General features: G+C 43.9%; 1 pseudogene across 1 annotated transcript; it reads right to left on the minus strand.

The window, feature by feature from the left end:
- Nucleotides 1-5,461: 5,461 nt before the first annotated feature.
- On the minus strand, nt 5,462-6,123 carry LOC147994687 (uncharacterized; annotated as a pseudogene). Its single transcript, XR_015687190.1, has one exon. The product of XR_015687190.1 is annotated as an uncharacterized LOC147994687, transcript variant X2 (transcript).
- Nucleotides 6,124-12,184: the final 6,061 nt, after the last annotated feature.

Consider the following 12,184-nt stretch of genomic DNA (forward strand, 5'->3'; position numbering starts at 1 on the left):
CCCCCTCTGCTGGTATATCGCCTCATGTACATAAGTGGTGCCAAAAGCATACATGCGGGGGTTGGGGATTTAGCTCAGTGGTATAGCACTTGCCTAGCAAGCGCAAGGCCCTGGGTTCGGTCCCCAGCTCTGGAAAAAAAGAAAAAAGAAAAAAAAAGCATACCTGCTATCAGTGTAGACGTTGATCTTTTTGCCAGCTCCCAGATCTAAGGTCTTGGTGAGTGTGATCAGTTCTGCTTTCTGGGCTGATGTTCTGGGGGGCAATGGTTCTGCCCAGAGCACTTGTTGCCCATCTACCACAGCTGCTCTGGCCTTGTGCTGCCTGTCTAGGAGATAACTGCTGCCGTCAGTGAACAAGTAACCTTGACATTGGGCAGTGGTTGGTCAGAAAGATCTTTTCACCACCCTTCTCTTCTGCCAGAACCTGCAGACAGTCATGGGCAGGTACCTCAGCATCAGGTCAGGTAATAGAGTAGCCAGGTTGAGGGTCACTGGAGGTGTGAAAGTGACTCTGTCTGAGTTCAGCAGCAAAGTCTGGTAGTGGGTCATATGGGCAATAGTGAGCTACTGGTCAGGGGGCTGGTGCACTATGCTCTTGAGGGCATGGGGGACTGTCATGGTTAAATCCTGTCCCATGGGTCAGCTTATCTGCATCCTTGATCAGGACTGCCGCTGCTGCTATTATCCTTAGGCAGGCAGGCTAACCAGCTGCTACTGGGTCCAGTTTCTTTGACAGATAAGCGATGGGGCATTTCCATGGACCCAGTGATTGGGTCAGCATTCTCTTAGCCATCCCTTGGTTCTCGGCCACAAAGAGATTAAATGGCCTGCTGACATCAGGCAGTCCGAGGGCAGGTGCTTCCAAAAGAGCCCTCTTAATGGCATCAAATCTTTCATCCCAATAAAATGGTTGTCCAGTCTTAGCCAAGGGGCAGAGGGGGCTGTTAGTTTGGCAAACCTGGGAATCCAAAGCCTACAAATGTCAGCTATCCCCTAAAATTCTCACACTTGTTTGCGGGTCTTTGGGGCAGGGATATGAAGGATGGTTTCTTTCCTGGCCTCTGATAACCAGTGCCTCCTGTCCTCTAACAGGTACCCCAGGTAGCTCACCTTGCACTGGCAGATTTAGGCTTTCTTGGCCAAGGCTCAATAACTCAACTTGCTCAGCTCTATCAGCAGCTGCTTAGTGCCCTTGAGACAGTTTTTCTCAGTCTCTGCTGCAATTAGAAGGTCATCTACATACTGCAAAAGGGTCACCTGTGGGTTGGACTCACAGTAAATGGTGAGCTCACGATGTAGGGCCTCATCAAAGAGGGTTGGTGGTTCTTCAATCCATGGGATATCCTGGTCCAGGCGAGCTGTCCTGTGATCCCCTCTCAGGATCTGTCCATTCAAAAGCAAAGTACTCCTGGTTTTGGGGAGTCAAGGTTAGACAGAGAAGGCATCTTTGAGGTCCAAAACTGTGTACCAGGTCCTGGTGGGTGGTAATGAGCTCAGCAGGGTGTAAGGATTAGGTACGGTGGAGTGTATGTTAGCTGTTCACTAATTTACCTCATGCAGATCCTGCATGAGGTGATAGTCCAAGGTGCCAGGACTATCTTGACAGGTGGAAGAGGCATGTCCCATGCTGGCCGACATCTTCACAGGATCCCCAAGTTCAGGAGCCTGTTAATATGAGGCTGAATCCCCTCCCGAGCCTCCTGAGACATGGGGTACTGGCACACGGATATCAGGGTAGCCATAGCCTTTAGCTCTACATGAATGGGGGCCTTGTTGGTTGTCTTCCCATGCCTGCTGTTTAAGCCCAGGCCTGTGGGAATTTTTGGAGCCACCAGCCCATGTTTTGGGGTCTCTTTGATATCTCAAACAGTTTGTATTCATCTTCCAAACTTATGGTCAGAACCTGTATAGGTTCCCCCTTGGGGCCGGTGATGGTAGGGCCCTTTGGGAGGAAGTGGATCTGAGTGCCCATTTTAGTAAGTCTCAACCAAGGAAGGAGTAAGGACACTCAGGTATGACCATGAAAGAATGGGCTACCTGGCTCACGCCTAGATCAATAGATCTTAGGTTAGTCCATGAGTATTTTTTAGTCCTTGTGGCTCTTTGGACCCAAGACTTTTTCTTGGAGAGGGGACCCTCTGTTTGGAGGATGACAGAGTGTTGTGCCCCTGTGTCCACCAGAAACTGGTTGGGTTTCCCCTTCACTTTCCGAGTTACCCTGGGTTCAGGGAGGGGCTCTGAACCCCTTTCCCCCCTTCTCCCAGAGTTAAGACTCTTCAGATCTGTGAACCATCTTCCTTCTTCCTGGCCCCCTCTCCCTGCCTTTCCTTGTTGGGACAATCTCTTGTCTTGTGACCACATTCTTTGCATAGGTGCACTGGTCTTTCTCAAGTGGAGTTCTCTGTCTCCTTACTTGTGGCTGAGGCTTGGGTCACCTCCTGTTTTCTCTAACCACCACTGACAGGATTTTTTCTAACTTTCTATCCTGGCCTTTTTCTCTTTGTAGTTCCCTTTCCTCTGCCTCTTTCTGCCTCCTCTCTTCCTTTTCTTCTTCTGTTTCCCTATTGTGGTAAACTTTCTCAGCTACCTGTACTAGTTCCCTCAAAGACTTATCTTGTAAACTGTCTAGCTTCTGGAGCTTCCTTTTTATGTCCTTCACAGTCTGATCTATAAACGCCATAGTCAGTGTTACCTAGGTTCCTCAGCTCTAGGATCATAGGGTAGATATTGGCAGAAAGCCTCCATAAGTCATTCTTGGAAGGCAGAAGCTGTCTCATCAGGGTCCTGTTGTGCCTATCATACTTTAGTCAAATTAGTGGGTCATTTTGCTTGAGATCTGCCAAAAGAGCCTGGTGATAAACTTTCAAGTGCTCTTTACCTGCTGCCTCTTTGTAGTTCCAGTCAGGCCTCCTGAGGGGAATCCTTCATCTATGTCAGCAGGGTTAAGGGTTGGGACCCCATTATTTCCTGGAATGTTTTTCCTGCTGTCTAGGAGAATTCGTTCCTTCTCCTTGGTGGTAAAGAGGACTTGCAAAAGCTGCTGACAGTCATTTCAAGTAGGCTGGTGTGTGAAAAAAATGGACTCTATTAGATTAGTGAGGCCCTTGGGGTTATCTAAGATGGGTGGATGCTGAGCTTTCCAGTTACAGAGATCAGAGGGAGAAAAGGGACGGTATTGCATGGCTTGATTCTTGTTGCTTCTGCAGGTGCAAAGGCCCACAGGGAAGGGCCACAGTGGTGTTAGGGGATGCAGCTCTATGGCTCCGTGTTCCCATGGCAGGACCTGTGCCTTCTTCTGGGGGGGTGTAGGTAAAGGGGTGCTGGAGTCAGGGATAATAGAGCCTCAGCCTCTGCTTGGGGATCTGGTGGCACACTCAAGGCAAGAGTAGGGGCTAGGGAGGGATATGGGGAAGGCGAATCAAAGAGGAGGAGATCTGCAGTTCCCGGTTCCTGGAGAACTTTCGTCTTCCCTGAGCCAGCTGGAGGCTCAGACTAAGTCTTGAAAGTCAGAACCCTGATAGGGAGAAAAGGATGAACCCAAGCAGGGAGGTTAGTTATAAGCTCTTTCCAGACAATTATATTGGGAACCCGTTCTGGGTGACCAGCAGATCCGGATCCAAGTTCCAGGAACTTACTTTTGACTGACATGGTTACGGGAGATCAAATGTCTCTTCCCAGGGCCAATTGACCTGAAAAGCTAGCCATACAGATGCACACAGGGTCTGGAGTTCCTTCTTCTTCTTCTTCTTCTTCTTCTTCTTCTTCTTCTTCTTCTTCTTCTTCTTCTTCTTCTTCTTCTTCTTTCTTCTTCTTCTTCTTCTCCTTCTCCTTCTTCTCCTTCTCCTCCTCCTCCTCCTCCTCCTCCTCCTCCTCCTCCTTCTTCTTCTTCTTCTTCTTCTTCTTCTTCTTCTTCTTCTTCTTCTTCTTCTTCTTCTTCTTCTTCTTCTTCTTCTTCTTCTGCTTCTTCTTCTTCTGCTTCTTCTGCTTCTTCTTCTTCTTCTTCTTCTTCTTCTTCTTCTTCTTCTTCTTCTTCTTCTTCTTCTTCTTCTTCTTCTTCTTCTTCTTCTTCTTCTTCTTCTTCTTCTTCTTCTTCTTCTTCTTCTGCTTCTTCTGCTTCTTCTGCTTCTTCTTCTGCTTCTGCTTCTGCTTCTGCTTCTGCTTCTGCTTCTTCTTCTTCTTCTTCTTCTTCTTCTTCTTCTTCTTCTTCTTCTTCTTCTTCTTCTTCTTCTTCTTCTTCTTCTTCTTCTTCTTCTGCTTCTGCTTCTGCTTCTGCTTCTGCTTCTGCTTCTGCTTCTGCTTCTGCTTCTGCTTCTGCTTCTGCTTCTGCTTCTGCTTCTTCTTCTGCTTCTGCTTCTGCTTCTGCTTCTGCTTCTGCTTCTGCTTCTCCTTCTCCTTCTCCTTCTCCTTCTCCTTCTCCTTCTCCTTCTCCTTCTCCTTCTCCTTCTTCTCCTTCTTCTCCTTCTTCTCCTTCTTCTCCTTCTTCTCCTTCTTCTCCTTCTTCTCCTTCTTCTCCTTCTTCTTCTTCTTCTTCTTCTTCTTCTTCTTCTTCTTCTTCTTCTTCTTCTTCTTCTTCTTCTTCTTCTGCTTCTTCTTCTTCTTCTTCTGCTTCTGCTTCTGCTTCTGCTTCTGCTTCTGCTTCTGCTTCTTCTGCTTCTGCTTCTGCTTCTGCTTCTTCTGCTTCTTCTGCTTCTGCTTCTTCTTCTTCTTCTTCTTCTTCTTCTTCTTCTTCTTCTTCTTCTTCTTCTTCTTCTTCTTCTTCTTCTTCTTCTTCTTCTTCTTCTCCTCCTCCTCCTCCTCCTCCTCCTCCTCCTCCTCCTCTTCCTCCTTCTTCTTTTAAATAGAGCACATTTATTAACAGTAGGAAAACTACTTACAATAACAAAATCTCACATAATAAACACAGCCAAAAGAGTACAAGAAACTTGATATTCTGTTTTTTTTTTTTTTTTGGTTTTTTTTTTTTTTTTTTCGGAGCTGGGGACCGAACCCAGGGCCTTGCGCTTCCTAGGTAAGCGCTCTACCACTGAGCTAAATCCCCAGCCCCGAAACTTGATATTCTGATGCAGTATCTTCAAAGACCGTCCCATACACACCTTAACATATACCACATGAAACATTCATTTCATAGGCGGGAGAAAAATGACTTTTGTCCATCACTGAAATACATTTCCTGGTTTTCAGCTTTGATTATGTACTACAGATAGAGTTCAAATTTTTTTTTTTTTAAAAAATGTCAACACCAAAAGCTGAGCATGGTGGCACGTATCTGTAGTCCCAACATTAGAGAAGCAGACAGGTAGATCTCTCTGAAATCAAGGTCAGCCTGTGCTACAGATCAAGTTCAAGGCCAGCCACACCTACAAAATGAGACCCAGTCTTTACAAAAAGAAAAGCAACAGCAAAAACACAATATTCTTTCCTAAAATAAACATCTTTTTATATATATAACATCTTTATTTAATATCCTACACAATGGTGAATACTTAGAAAGTTCTGGACTTTAACAAGTCTGACCAGCTAACTTGCTTGCTTGAGCATGTCTTCACTCCCTGGGAGTCACAAATCCTTTCCATCCATTGGTCCAGAGGAGAGAGAGCTCTATTTCTTTTTCCTCTTCTTTGGTGGCTTGTCATCAGAGCTGCTCTCAGAACTGCTGCTGTTACTGCTGGAGGAGCTGGAGTCTGAGTCTGAGTCTGAGTCTGAGTCTGAGTCTGAGTCTGAGGACGAGGATGAGGAGGATGAGGAGGAGGAATAGGCTGAGGAGGAGGAGCTAGAGAGGCGTCCATCTGAGTCACTGTCCTCTGAAGAGGATGAGGCAGATGTCTCGCTCTCTGATTAAGACTCACTGGCTGAACTGTCACTGCTAGAGGTACTGGAACTCGTGACACTCTTAGGCCTTCTCTTCGTGGTCTTTCTCTCCATCGCTTTGCTGCAATAATCTATTTTCTTTTTCTTTTAAAGCTTTCTTCAGCTCTGCTGTTCTCGAAGACCTGTGTAGGTACTTTCTTTCCCTTTGCATTCATAAGTCCAATGTCCAAATTCCAAGCATTTCTGACATCTTACGTGTTGCTTATTGGCTTCAGCTTGCCACTGAGCTATAAGCCGATGCATGGGAGTAGCCATCTTGAAGCCTCCTTTTTTCTTTATGTCTACTGACAAGTTATGGACATGTCCCTGGACTTCATCTTTTTTTTTTTTTTTGGTTCTTTTTTTCGGAGCTGGAGACCGAACCCAGGGCTTTGTGCTTCCTAGGTAAGCGCTCTACCACTGAGCTAAATCCCCAGCCCCCCTGGACTTCATCTTAATGCTCTAGGACCAGACCCAGAGGGGTGGGAGAGGGGTGGTGTTCCAAGTCCAAGAAAATAAGAAAGAACAATTAGTACACAGACCACTCACCCTGTCCACAAGTTACCTGGTAACTTGGCTGGCTAAAACCAGTCCGAAGTCTACAAGACCAAACAGGAGCAGAGTGTTCCTGATGCCCTCCAGAGTGATTAGAGCGTCCCCCAGCCTCCCTTAGTCATGCCGTTGAGGCACATCTGCCTGCTGCAAATGACCATCCCAATTACTGTGGCTCTCTCAGCCTTCCTGATGCTTGTAAGCACAAACCAAAAGCAAAACCAGCACACAAACACAAAAGCAAAATAGAGGAGATAGACAACCATAGAACCTGTTCTAGCTGTTCCCCTGATTCATCATCCTCCTGTGGGTCCCCCATAAGAGGTGATCTTCCCAGCAAACACACCAAATGTGGGGTTCTAGGTGGACCTCACCAGGATCCCTTGAATGAGACTCACAGAGGTGGCAGTCAATGCAAAAACAAGAGGAGTTTTATTGTGCCAATGTGTTGGGGCCACCCTGCTTCAAGAGGGACAGCCCTGAGCAGACTCTAACAGGGAATTGTATACATTTGATAAGGGCAGAATTCAAGCAACAGTAACTGGGTAAGGTACTATTGGTGGAGTGAGGTGACTTTCAAACTGATTTGTGGTCAGTGGACTGTTTGGGACTTTCCGAAAAGGGTTGGTTGGGAGTCACAGGCGACTTTGTCTGACAGTTGGCTTGTAGTTTTTCCAGGAACTAAGCTGGCTCTACCCTTCCTGGAAGGGAGGGTTCTTAGTGCTTGGAAGTTTCTGGTGGAATTTTCCATTTAGATTGACCCCAACTCTGGTTCTTTCAGTCACGGCCATGTTCATAGCCATGGTCACAGTCATGATAACAGCCATGGTCACAGCCATGATCACAATCGTGGTCATAGCAGACAGTGAGAACTAGAAAGGCAGCAGACTATATCTCTCAGATTCAAACAGAGACAATTGATTTATTGTAAAAGTTGTCAATCTATCTTGCTATTTTTCAAAAAAGATGTATTTGGAATTGAAGCGATGGGTCAGCAAGTAAGAGCACTGGCTGCTCTTCCAGATGACTGGGGTTTGATTCCCAGCACCCACATGGGGGATCACAACTATCTGCAAATCTAGTTCCAGGGGATCCCCTCTTTTGGCTTCCAGGGGTACCAGGCATACATGTGGTGCACATACATGTATGCAGGTAAATCATCTGCACATGTAAAATAAAAATAAATAAAAATTTAAAAACTGATTTATTTTATATGTATGTATGTGCACCCACCTGAGAATATGTATGTATATCACATGTATACATGAGCCTGTGGAGGCCAGAAGAATATGTTATCCCCTGGAACTAGTGTCCCAGGTAGCTGTAGACTGATCATGGAATACTGACAACTGAATGCAAGCCCTCTGCAGAGGTTATTTACTGCTGAACCACCTGTCTAGTCTCCACCAGTTTCCTTAATTTATTGGTTTTATTTTTGTTTCAATTACATGGAGACAGATTTTATCACCAGTAATCTCCCAATGATCTCTTCTGTTTCTGCTTTGCTTTCAGGACTCTTTTTTTTTATTTTTTATTTTTTTTTTTTGACACAAGACTTCAGTTTGCAGTCTAGGCTGGCCTAGTCTCACTAGGTTATCTTAAGCTCATGGCAACCCTCCTGTGAGTACTGAGCAGTCTGTAGGTTTCTCTGACTGTAACCCATTTTACTTTCTAAAAATGACTATTCTTTAAACCAACCTAATATAATCAGTTTTGTTGATGTTGGTAACTGAGGTTTACTCATTTCCATACTTATGACAGTGTGAATGAATTAATTACATAAATCTATGCCTTGTTGATAAACATTTGGACTGTCTGTTCCTTCCTTTTGTTCTTTTCCACAGGTTTTTTTTTTTTTTTTTGGTGTTTATTTGTAAGAACTTTCCCAGTATCTATACCTACAGAGAACAAAAAATTTAATGTACGAAAATGTTCAATTTGTTTTTACTTATTTACTTTTGTGTGCTGGGTGTGTGCATATTTGTGGTTTATTTGTATGTGGTGTGTGTGTGTGTGTGTGTGTGTGTGTAGGTCTATGTGTACATGCAGAGGCTAGAGAAGGATAGTAGTTGTCACTCTGTTCCTTATTGCTTTGAGTCAGGGTTGTGGAGGATGGGGAGGAGCCCTGGCAGGGTCTTCTTTCTTCTCAGATTGTCTTGAGGCAGCTGAGGGGGAAGAGCATCAGCAGAGGGTAAGACTTTGTCTTACAAAATACAGGGGTTTAAGACTTTGTCTTATAAGATATTTAGAACTGCTGTATAATAATAATGATTATAATATAATAATAATAATAAATTTGCTTATCTAAGTTGCTATGCTACTGTAGCTGACCTGCGTTCTGTGTTCCTCTGAGGCCAGAAACTGCAGTCTCTGGCACTTAGCACCTCATCCTAAAACAGCAGGAGATTAAGTAAAGGAGTAATTACTAGAGCCTTTTGTCCATATGTCTCTTTTGTTGGACTAGAGGGAAGTTTGGAGCAATAAACTTCTGTTGAAACAGGAGAAGAGAATCACACTCACAGAAGGAAAAAACTTTTACATAAGCAAATATGCATAAATACATAAATTCATATACAGGTTTTCAATGCATATTTATACATTTCTATTCACACCAGTTGGGATCAGCTTGTATACATTCTCACAGTTACACACACACACACACACCACACGCATGCACACATAAATTCTCACAATTACATACGTACACATCCAAAGACCAAAATATCAGTGCAGAAAGAATTCACTCATTCTGGATAAAACATGAGCTCCAATCTTTATTGCATAGAGAAAGAAAAAGCTTCTATCTTTTTACTGCTAAGTGAATTAAATCCAAGTTTGTAAGAAAAAACTTTGCTCCTTTTAATAAGACTAAGTCTGCCTTGTTATTAAGAAAGGGCCTATTCTGTCCCATGGTAAGAAGCCTGCCTGCTTCTTCTGCTCTCTGCAGCTTCTTTTTTCCTCTTTCCCTCTGCATTCTGCACTTGGCGCTCTCAGTTTTTTTTAATGTTACCTATAGTCTCTAAGTTATTCTATGCTGCATTCTCCTAACCTTGCTCTCCCCTCCTGCTCTGATGTCATAATAATGCTCTTACGCTCAATGCCTTTCCTCCCAATGCTATGCCTATGCTTCTGAGTTCTTCTTGAGTTCAGTTCTGTCTAAAAAGTTCTCCTCAACCCAGTTCTGTCTCTTCTCTTTGTCCTCAGCACTTAGACATCTTTCAGAATATATGATCACATGTTAAAAAGTTCATCACAGGCTGGGGATTTAGCTCAGTGGTAGAGCGCTTACCTAGGAAGTGCAAGGTCCTGGGTTCGGTCCCCAGCTCCGAAAAAAAGAAAAAAAAAAGTTCATCACAAGTTCACACATAAAATCAAATCACAAATTGAAATAGAAGTTTACAACAGAATGTTTACATACATACCCTTTAGGAGTAATTATCTGGCTAAACATTCATCACCTATCCAAGCTCCAAGGTTCTTCGAGAGTTAAAAATTATAACTAAGTTATTAGTGAAGTTTTGTATAGATAAACCCAGTCATTATTTTATCTTCTGTTCTAGCACCTATAATAAATCATTAATTCTCTTTTTATGACCTTTGGTTAGTTGTTTTACAACCTCTTGGAATGTGTTTTGAATAGGAGAAAGTCTGGTTACTATCTAGAAGCAATTAACTGGTGACACGTGGGAGACTGATAGAGTTCTCATTGCAGGTTTGACTAACAAAAAGGATCTAATAGCAACCCCACTATAAAAGAGCTTAATAAACACCGATACAATTTTAGGAATTCTTTTATGATCATCATTAAGAATTAAGAAGTCACCTATTTGTCTATATAGAATTACAAGACAGTACGTCTTTGTAGATCTGCAGAGGTCTGCTCGAAAGGCTAATACCTACTGGAGTTAGGCTCATGGGCAGTAAACCCCAGTGGTCTTCCTGTATTCACAGAACTGGGGTCACAGCTATGTGGAGTTGTTCCTGTTTGTATATCTGTATATGTTTGTATTATGTATGTATGTACGTATTATGCATTTTTCTCTCATATATTATACCCCGACTATAATTTTCTTTCCTCTCTTCCCTCTAGTCTCTCTCCCTCCCTCCCCTCTTCCCCCATATCCCTTCAAAAAAGAGAAGGCCTTCCAGGGACGTCAACCAAATATGGCATAACAAGCCACAATAAGACCAGACACATATTCTTACATCAAAGTAGGATGAGGTAACCCAGTAAAAGGAAAAGGGTCCCAAAGGCAGGCAAAAGCATCATGGTGGCCTCCACTCTTACTGTTAGATCAGAATCTCACAAGAATACCACATCCAGAGGACCTAGGTCAGACCTATACAGGCTTCCTGATCTCTGTGAGCCCACTGAGTCAATGTCAGTTGACTCTGTGGGCCATGACTTTGTTGTGTTCTTGACCTCTCTGGCTCCTACAATTCTTCCTCCCACTTTCCTGCAGGACTCCCAAGCTCTGCCTAATATTTGGCTGTGGGACTGTGCATCTGTTCCCATCAGTTGTGGCTGGTCTCCCTGATGATGATTCTAATGGGCTCCTGCCCCAGCACATCCTGCAGGCAGGATAAACTGTAGGTTGGAGGTTTTGTGGTAGTGTCTTTTTTTTTTTTTAAACATGGATTCTGGGGATTTAAAAAATTCATTCATTTATTTTTACATAATTTGCACATACATGATATGTGTACGTATGTGTATGGGTATGTGCATTCCATTGCATGCTTGTGGAGATCATAGGATAGTCTGTGTCCTCCAGATTAACTGGTTTAGGAGATTCTAGGGGCTCTTCTGTCTCTGCCTCCAATCTTACTCCTGGAGAGTTGGGATTACAGGTCTGGGCTAGTGTGTCTGGCTTTTCTGTGGGTTCTGGCGAGGTGAACTCAGGCTCAGGCTGGGTACCACCAGCCCTTTTACCCACTGAGCCATCTCCCCAGCTTCAAATGTTCAATGATCCCACCAGTGCTTGGTGTTGTTAGACTTTAAGTTTATACTTATCACAATGGCTATTCCTGGTTGTCAACTTGACTATATCTGGAATGAACTGCAATCCAGAATTGTGTAGTGATTCAGATCTTGAGGCTGAGAGATACAGTTTCTCACTGGGATCTTGGCATGGAGATCTTGAGGAAGTGACCGTGAATCCCAGGAGACTAAGGCAAGGAGATTTCTGAGTTCAAGGTCAGTCTGGGACAAAATAAGTGTGGTGGCACACACTTTTAATCTGGGACACACCTTCTCTGGAGGCCTGCATAAGGACATTGGAAGAAGGAAGATTCGTTCTTCTTTGCCTGCTTGCACTTACTTGCCAGCACATCAGTTGGAATCTACATCTACAGAAAACCAGCTGAAACAACTAGCCTTGCGGGACTGAGCAAGATCCTTGGACTTCCCATTCACAGCTGACCACTGTTGGGGATCTGAACTGTAGACTGCAAGTCATCATAACAAATTCCCTTCCTATGTAGAGACTATCCATGAGTTCTGTGACTCTAGGGAATCCTAATACACCAACAAAACAGATACTATTATTTTTATACATGCAATTCATATTTTGATTGCTAATGAAGACAAAGAGAAGCTTGCCTAATAAGGGGGTTGTCAGGAGTAGGTCTCTGTTATGATTGGCAGGCCTTTGCTCCCTGCTTATGTCCCTTCCCATGATGTAGCTGGTTTTAATCATAAGCATGCTCAATCAATGCATAGGCACAGCATGGTAAATAGGGGGTTTCCCCTAAGGATTCATTCAAAGGACACAGCTGATATTTTTAT

This window comes from Rattus norvegicus, chromosome 4 (genome assembly GCF_021556685.1).
Source record: "Rattus norvegicus strain SHRSP/BbbUtx chromosome 4, alternate assembly SHRSP_T2T, whole genome shotgun sequence".
In the NCBI taxonomy this organism is placed as follows: Eukaryota; Metazoa; Chordata; class Mammalia; order Rodentia; family Muridae; genus Rattus; species Rattus norvegicus.